Here is an 8,276-nt window from a genome sequence, read left to right on the forward strand (position 1 = left end):
ATAATTCCATGTGTATAACTTGTATTATCATCTACATTTATGATGAGTATTTCTGTTAAATGATGTGGCTATGCAAAATCACTGGATGTTTTTGGAACTAATGAATGTAACGCGCCAATGTAAACTCATATTTTGATAAATATGAACTTTATCAAACAAAACATACATGTATTGTGTAACATGAAGTCCTATTAGTGTCATCTGATGAAGATTATCAAAGGTTAGTGATTCATTTTATCTCTATTTGTGCTTTTTGAAACTCCTCACTTTCACTGGAAAAAGAAATGGCAGTTTTTTTCTGTGGCTATATGTGGTGACCTAACATAATCGTTTGTGGTGCTTTTGCTGTAAAGCATATTTGAAATCGGACACTGTGGTGGGATTAACAACAAGAATAGCTTTAAAATGGTATGAGATACATGCATGTTTGAGGAATTTTAATTATGAGATTTTTGATGTTTTGAAAATGGCGCCCTGCACGTTCACTGGCTGCTGTCATATCGATCCCGGTAGCGGGATGCACCTGTTTTTGCTTTGTCATTATGAGGTATTGTGTGTAGATCGTATAAATAATTTAATCAATTTTAGAATAAGGCTGTAACAAAATTTGGAAAAGTCATGGGGTCTGAATACTTTCCGAATGTACAGTATCTTTCTATAATGTGTGGGAATACTTTGGAAGAGATTTCCCAAATTAAAATCACTTGGGCTGATTTGCTGGTATTTTTACAATCTTTTATGTCCCACAATAAAAAATAAAAAACGATATATATATATTTATTTATTTTGCTCAGAAAACGTAGGGGACCAAATAAAATCACCCGCTGGCTGCCAGTTGGGGAACCCAGTGTAACTTTGTCCACAACTAGGCATTTAAATTAATATTTATATTAACAATTTTGACTTTGACTTTTGCTGTTTACTGATGCCTAGTTGAGGAAAGAAACGTAGCCTGGTGTCCTTGATCAACCAAACCTAAACTATTCCGTTTCACCCAAAAAGTGTTTCCCATCAACAAACACATATCCATAATCTCTAGGAACAATATTTACGATACGTCGGGTTGAATGTGTCCCTGGCTATCAAATAAGCGTTAAAAACATGTGAATAAAAACCGGAACATGGAAGATCCTGGATAAAACCGTGTTTTTAAAGCTTATTTTATAGCGAGGGACATATTCAACCCAACCTATTGCAAGTATTGTTCCTAGAGATTACGATTAGGGGTCATTCCACCAATTCTGTGCCTTTTGAGAAGTGTAACTTGGACAAAAAAAGTTTTCACCTAATTTTAACATTCTGTCATAAGGACCACCTGTTCAACTTCATAAAAACACATGTCCCATCTCATGAGGTTAAACTCTTGAGATGGCAACCAGCAGTTGAAACAAGAACAATGTCTCCCTGCCACTGTTTCGCTAAAAAGCTTAGGGATGGGAATGGAGAAATGTAAACACTTTCAAATTCATAGACAGAGGACTGACCATCCATGCTACTTATCAAAAGTGTAGTTTCAACCTTGTTTTAATGCTATTCAGTGTTTGTTTATATTTATTTTCTTTACAAACATTGGAGTGAAACAAGCTTATATATTGGGTTCTGATGGGGTATGACAGTTCATTAAGCTTTTATAAGTTATATTCTTCAAGAATCAATGGGTGGTACATATACAGTATATCATTAATTTAGTCCAACAATGGATGTAGCCACTGCAGATTGCCCCTTTAAACAAAAAAAATACTATTGTAAGTGCCCTTTAAGTGCCAAATAAAGTAACAGGGTTGACAATTTCATGTGAAATCAGCCATAAATCTACTTGTGACAGGGGGAACGCAAGCTTGTTGTGTGCAACAGGGCATCGAAATTGAATACATGCTTCACAAAAAAAAGAAAAGTAAAAAAATTATTCTAGCCTGTCTATGGGTAACAGGGTTGAAGTTTTATGCTCGACCCACTCAGTTTTCCATAACAAAACACCAGAAAAATTGGCAAAAACAGTAGAACCAGCTCACCTGCTTGTACAATATGATTTCACTATTAGATTTCAATGTTTCTTTTGAAAAAAATATTTACAAGGAATACTTTCCCCATATTAAAACGAGAGCTCAGATCACATAACAAGGATGAAATTACTTTGTCAAAGCAACCAAATAACCAGGGCTGTACAATGATGGTGAAAAGTCACAGAGGGTGCATGGAGGGACACTTAAGCAAGTCGTTGTTCATATTTACATAACGGGTGGGTTTAATCTTGAATTCTGATTGGTTAAAAGCACATTCCAGCTGGTGTCTATTCCACGAGAGAGCACATTTTCTATGCCAGTCGAAATCGCGCCTCATTAGCATGGATGTATCCAAATAAACGTCACTAGAGAACAAGCTACTGTTGTTATTCTTTTTTACATTTGACGTGACTGTAAGTTAGCCATAGTTGGCTAGCTAGCAAGCAAGGAATAAGAATATTGCCAGCCAGTATGGCAATGGAACATTTAGAACGGTCACGTCGATAGATACAGAACTAAAAAACTGAGCGACTGGGTCGCATCTCTGGCAACCAAACCAATAGAACGAATGACAAGCTGGTTTAGGTGGCAACCTTAGATTTGTGTTGGAACTATATCTTGTGGAAGGATGAAATATGAATAAATTATTCTAAATAAAGTTTTTAATGAAAACATGTCCATTATTTGATTATGTCGGTAACCCGTTGTATAAAAGTGATAATGCCCTTGAAGCTGGTGTTTGGAGGATATATTGGCACAATACCTGCCAATATATCCTCCAAACACCAGCTTCAAGGGCATTATCACTTTTTTAAAAATCTGATTGATTGAATTCTCCCTGTGGTCTATTTTAAAGGGCACTTAATTTAATATAACAGGCTTTTAAAATACAATATTGGCAATTTCTACTTAATGCAAAAGGCACTCTTTTCATGACACTTTTTTGGTGAAACCAAATAGTTTAGGTTAGGTTGATCAAGGACACCACGCTACTGTTCTTAAAAGTCCAAATTGTTAATATAAATGTTGATATAAATGCCTAGTTGCAGATGAAGTGGGAACCCTCTCCATTGGGTCACAACAGGTAGGTAGGATACATACATATTTACATTTAAGTCATTTAGCAGACGCTCTTATCCAGAGCGACTTACAAATTGGAAAGTTCATACATATTCATCCTGGTCCCCCCGTGGGGAATGAACCCACAACCCTGGCGTTGCAAGTGCCATGCTCTACCAACTGAGCCACACGGGACCGACCATATTATGAATAGTCCTTCACAAATATGTCATTTAGTAGGCCTATTTATTATATAGCCTTAAAGTAAAAATTACACACTTGTATTACAGTAAAGTAAATGCCACGTTTACCTGTTCTGTCGCACTTCCTGGAAAATTGCAGCTCTGTGTAGATGCATCCCACTAAGCATGGACCGACGCCGATGTCTTTTGGACGTCTTTTTTAGGGACAGTCTTGATTTCAAACCAATCATAGGCGTCTATGTTTGGTTCAGATTTTGGTCTTATTTGGGGACGGAGCTCATTCGAATAATACCCAGCATCACTTTACAAGTGTTCGTTTAACATTTAAATTTTGGTCATTCAGCAGACACTCTTATCCAGAGCGACACACAGTCAGTGCTAAGATAGATAAACAACATATCACAGTCATGGCAAGAAAAAAATATTTCTGCAATCGTTATTGAGGATGTTTATTTAACCTTTATTTAACTAGGCAAGTCAGTTAAGAACAAATTCTTATTTACAATGACGGCCTACCAAAAGGCAAGCTAGCATGCAGGGACAGGGGCTGGGATTAAAAATATATATTTTTATAAAATATAAATATTGGACAAAACACACTATATAAAGAGAGACCAAAGACAACAACATAGCAAGGCAGCAACACATGACAACACAGCATGGTAGCAACACAACATAACAACAATATGGTAGCAACACAACATGGTAGCAGCACAAAACATGGTACAAACATTATTGGGCACAGACAACAGCACAAAGGGCAAGAAGGTAGACACAACAATGCATCACACAAAGCAGCCACAACTGTCAGTAAGAGTGTCCATGATTGAGTCTTTGAATGAAGAGATTGAGATAAACTGTCCAGTTTGAGTGTTTGTTGCAGCTCGTTCCAGTCACTAGCTGCAGCAAACTGAAAAGACAAGCAACCTATGGATGTGTGTGCCTTGGGGACCTTTAACAGAATGTGACTGGCAGAACGGGTGTTGTACTGTGAAGGATGAGGGCTTCTTAGATATCATGTTTGACTACTTTGAAATTCATGCTGTTTTAAAGATTGCAACATGGATTATGTATTATTGCTCCAATCTTCAGTTGGCTCCCCTTTCCTATATTAAATGGATTTACAAATTATTATTGTCATATAATGCTTACTTCATTGAGAAATTTGGCCATTATTTGGAAATTATTGACCAAAAAAGACATCTTGTCAATGTCTGTAAATAGTGTCTTTTCAACTTTAATTCAGAACCGAAAAGGAACCTGATTTCAGTATTTCGGGAAAATACTTATTTTAAACGTCAGGAAAATACATATGTTCACCTTTCATTCAGAACCTTTAATGAATGTCTGGAAAATACATCTCAAATTCATATTTTCAATGTCATTTTGCTTACTGGGTGTAGCTTCTGTGCAGAGGTCATGGCGGCTTGAAATCATTGCCTGAAGTAGAAAGAAGCTAGTCTGAAGAAAGCAGTCATCACAGACGTTGCCAAGATACAGAGTAACTAACTTGCATGTTGTGCAGCTAAGCAACAGCCATAAACAAAGGCTTGGGAGCATGCTGTGTGCTGAGTCAGAAGAGGATGATACAAATACAAAGAAGCAAACCTGTAATACTGATGGTGGCGCGGTAGCCTACCACTGGAAATGTTCAAGTGCAGGGAATTACTTTTCTCTCCATATTCGTTGACACTCCTACTGCTGCACCGAATCCTGAAACCAAACTGTTGTCTGACGTTAAGAAAAATACTTATCTCAGCAAGGTGTATTTAGTGGGAAGCGATGAGTCAGGTTGAGCTGCGTGTGAACAGGTGGCCGACTTCAATGCATCTCAGACATGAGCGTTTGTTGTCACTGTCTGGGCCAGCCAGCACAGTAGCCCCCTTAGAAAGTTGTTGCTTTGAGTAAGAACCACGGACTGAGTTTGCCAATGATTCATTTTCAAATATACTAAATGCCAGAATATTACTAGTATTGATGAAATAATATTTGTTTTATTATTTAATTTCCATGTGAAATTACTATTTTACAGCTTAATCTCAGTGAGGTTGAGGAAGGTCAGACCTCAGTCAGTGCTCCCGCTCATTGGGAAAATTATGCAACAGATCAGTACAGACTCCTCTCTCTGTCCAGAATATCCATCATCCTTTGGCCTTCCAGAATTCACCAGGAGAGCAACAGAATTGGCTTCGGGCAGGGACTGCCATGCCATTGTGGAGAACTGGGTAATGTTGACTGCCTACTGTATATCTTCCATGGATCAACTTTACCTCACATGTGATCCTCACAGTTTGCTCATACTGTAGATGGCTTGCTGATTTATAGCCGAAAAACAAATTAAACAAGCACTGCACCCAGCCATCAGTCACAAACAGCCACCTGGACACACAGATAGGCCTATCACAAGCTCAACGGCAGCATACAGTAGCCTCTGCAATTTGGCCACCCCTTCCCTAGCCACACACTACTTTTTATATAACCAATCAACATGAGCTTGTAAGTGGCATCGGATAATGAATAATGACTGCGACTGAATTGATTGTACCGACCTCCCTTGTGCTCATAATACTGTAGGTGTTGTGTGTGCAGACTGGGCTGTACTGGGGGCTGTTCATCTGGGGGCTGAGCTCTTGAAGCACTGGTACAATGTGAGCGGTGTTTGGTGTGTGCCAGTCTACCTTTCCTCCCCCTGTGATGGTAAGTAGGGGCTTAGCAAACTATTATCATAAAAGAAACATGTGCATAGTAAAAAAGCACAATCAAAAGGGTAGAGGAATAGTATTGGTATTACTGACAGTATTGGTGCTGAAACTGTAAAGTGATCCTGTTCCTTTTTGCAGACTCCTTGACTGGTATCGCTAAGGCAGCAGGCATCCAGGATGTCCGTTGGTACCGGTATTGGGATATGGAGCAGAGGGGTGTGGGTGTGCAGAAAATGATGGCAGATCTGGAGATGGCTCCAGAGCAGAGTGTCATTGTTCTGTCTGCTTCTTCTCACTGCCCTACTGGTTCAGACCTCCCAGAAGCACTGGAGACTTAGTCCTCACAGAGCTTATGGTGGGTACTGCTCCATAATCGTTTGTGTGTTTTTACAGTCTTTAGTAATGATGGCTGTTATCAATGTTTTTTTTATATTCTTTTGAGGTTGTTGTTCTAGTAGTCCTGTTCAGTCTCCTCGTGCTCTCTCTCTCTTCTTCTCTCTTCTTCTTTCTCTCTTCTACACTCCCAGAGGAGTAGGTTTTTTGCTGTCTTCCTTCTGCCTGCACAGGGCCCATGCCACGGGGTCTTTGAATAAGACTCCTGGCCAGTGCATCAGTGTGCCTCTCTGGGGATGGAGCTTCTGTCCTTCTCCTACAGCTTTGGGCTTTACGGTCACTTCAATGGTGAGTCACTTCAATGGTTCACTTGCCTCTCAGTGTATCTTTCATCGAATGTGACGATTGCAAGATCACAGGACATACAGTAGACTGACAGTTAATCTCTGTAGGGAAATGCATTGTCTTATATAGTAGGCATCCTCAATTTGTCCTTACTGCAAGCGAGCGGGTTGGGAACCTCTTTTGTGCCCTAAAGCAGAGCTCCAAACTGCTAGCCGTTCAGTCCCAGGCCTAATCATTCATCATAAGCTAAATAGACCTCTGTGTAAATCCCTGTCCTAGGCAGTAGGGAGTGAAGAGCATGGTGGAGAGAGGCATGCTGGTCAGAGAGAGAAGCTCAGGCTTCTGGGATGTCCTGGCAGCTGGGATCACCTGATCCAGCATGGTGGACTGTACTGCTGCACTTGGCTGAATGGTGAGCAAACCATCTTAGTCCAGCTCAGAAATGGTCATCTTTTGACCAATTCAAACAGAACAATGTAGCTACTCCATTTAGGCATTGCAACTTCCGGTCTACATTGATCGTGGAATTGGTCGAAAGTCTAAGAGCATTTGAAAACATCAAGACAGGTTGCTTTTGTTTCTTTGCTTTTAAAGAACCAGCATTCTCTACCTAGACTTTGCTGTCAGCACTTTTCTCACACAATTTCCATGTCTAGTTTGCTTTCATCCACTTTATTCTCAAATATATTCATTATACCATTATCAATGATGCTGTACAGTTTTCCTGAACTGAATTGAACCCCTTTTAGCCGAGCTGAGTTGGAGCAGTCATGCTTTGTAAAAGCGTCTGATAAATGACATAATATACAGTATTATGTCCATGTCCACAATGCTCAATATAATAATTGCCAGTTCTTTTGTACTAATACACTACCTGGTACCAGTAAATGATGTAAAATAAAATAAGTGCTATGTTCCTTGTTGAAAATGTATTTTCTTTGATCTTCGATTATGACCTCTTCCCCTGTCTCCTTTAGTCCAACAAGTGGAATTAATGGAAAATAGTAGACATATCTACCTGCTTCCCAATGGCTGTCTGAATGTGAGTGCTATCAACAGCCGTAACCTAGACTACGTAGCTGAGTCCATCCACCTTGCATTGACCTCTGTCTTCTGAAGTCCGGGCCCTCATTACATTATAGTGACAGCCTCTATAAAACTCTTATTCAGCTTGACTAAATCCTGTGAAAGAAGCATCTTTATGTCACATAGAGTACCAAACGAATGAGTGCTGGACGCATAAGGAAAATGGCGTTTAGTTATAATTTGAAACAAAGTGTAATGTCAAGCTTTCAAATAGAGATAGGGAATATGAATTATTATCTGCATAGCTGGAGAAATACGGTGGGCATGTAGTTGTGGTGTGATGGTCCAGTAAGGAGCACTCTTTCCTCTGGTCTCAACCTGGTCTCAGAGTATTTTGTATTATTCTGTATGTAAATCCGAGACATCCCATTTAGTAATGGTAATATGTTACATTTCGTATGAAATGTATTAATTTGTGGATGTCCATCACCCATTTCATATGATATGTTATGAATTACAGTTCTTATTATATCTTACGAATTTGTAAAACGTATGATACTGTATGTGACCGACCGGCTATATTCGGTCTTATATAGCAAAATTTG

At 39.2% G+C, this 8,276-nt stretch overlaps 1 long non-coding RNA gene and 1 pseudogene across 1 annotated transcript; both read left to right on the plus strand.

Annotated features, from left to right (window-relative positions):
* The first annotated feature begins 5,245 nt into the window (after positions 1-5,245).
* Positions 5,246-6,311, plus strand: LOC111975166 (uncharacterized). Its single transcript, XR_002878770.1, has 3 exons — positions 5,246-5,490; positions 5,840-5,962; positions 6,106-6,311. It is a non-coding gene; the product is annotated as an uncharacterized lncRNA (long non-coding RNA).
* Positions 6,312-6,319: 8 nt separating this feature from the next.
* Positions 6,320-7,762, plus strand: LOC111974030 (aspartate aminotransferase, cytoplasmic-like; annotated as a pseudogene).
* The last annotated feature ends 514 nt before the right edge of the window (positions 7,763-8,276 follow it).

The sequence above is a fragment of the Salvelinus sp. IW2-2015 genome, linkage group LG15 (genome assembly GCF_002910315.2).
Source record: "Salvelinus sp. IW2-2015 linkage group LG15, ASM291031v2, whole genome shotgun sequence".
Taxonomy (NCBI): domain Eukaryota; kingdom Metazoa; phylum Chordata; class Actinopteri; order Salmoniformes; family Salmonidae; genus Salvelinus; species Salvelinus sp. IW2-2015.